This window comes from Chrysochloris asiatica, unplaced genomic scaffold, assembly GCF_000296735.1.
Source record: "Chrysochloris asiatica unplaced genomic scaffold, ChrAsi1.0 scaffold00236, whole genome shotgun sequence".
NCBI lineage: Eukaryota > Metazoa > Chordata > Mammalia > Afrosoricida > Chrysochloridae > Chrysochloris > Chrysochloris asiatica.
Genome location: NW_006408754.1, coordinates 1,452,080 through 1,453,143, shown reverse-complemented (window position 1 = coordinate 1,453,143; position 1,064 = coordinate 1,452,080).

Here is a 1,064-nt window from a genome sequence, read left to right as displayed (position 1 = left end):
TTGATGGTCCCAGAGACCTCTGCTCCTAGACTGGAGAGTTAATAACTCCCTTCCATGCTACCAAATGTCTACTTTTACATTTCCAACCCTTACAATCAGTCCTGAAAACAATCATTCACTATTGTATCACAAAGAATTAACTCCATTTTTAATGTTTGAGAAGAATTATTTAAAACTCACATTTCTAGGCTATATTAGATATCTCCATCTCTACTAATACTAATGAGCCTCCTTAATCTATGTTTTCATTTACAAACACATACTGATCACTTAGAATAGGCTTAGATATAAGGGTGCAGAATCAATTTAAACTTAAGAATTATTTTGTAGACACATATCAGACAATAAGATGGGCCTTCATTTTTAAATTCAGCAAAATTATTCCCCCACCTTATTACTCAGAAAATACAGACATATTTATAAATGAATACCTATATTTAAAAAAATCTGTAGGATATTGCATAGCTATAAGAAAATGTCCACCACTTGTGTGTCAGTTTGTCATACTGTGGTGGCTTGTGTGTTGCTGTGATTCTGTAAGGTATGCCATTGATATTTTAAATACCAGCAAGATCACCCACAGTGGGCAGGTTTCAATGGAGCTTCCAAACTAAGATTAGGAAAAAAGAGAGACAGACCATTTCTGAATGGTAAGCCAATGAATGCTTATGAAGAGCAGTGAAACATTGTTTGATATAGTGCCAAGATGATGAGTATGTTAGGTTGGAAGGTGCTCAAAATGTCAAATATTGTAATGAAATGCACAAATACCTGGAGTTAGAAAATCAAAAGGGAATGGCACTTAGAATTTCTCAAGCTGAGGGAACTGAAGAATAAATTCAAGCCTTGATTTTCATTATTGAAGGATTCTATGGGCAAAATATTGAATAATGCAGAATGCATCAAAAGAAGATGGAAGGAATACGCAGAGTCATGCTACCAAAAAGAAATGGTCAATATTCAAGCATTTGAAGATGTAGCATATGATGAAGAGCCAATGATACTGAAGGAAGAAGTCCAAGGTGCATTGAAGGAATTGGCAAAGAAGAAGGCTCCAAGAATTG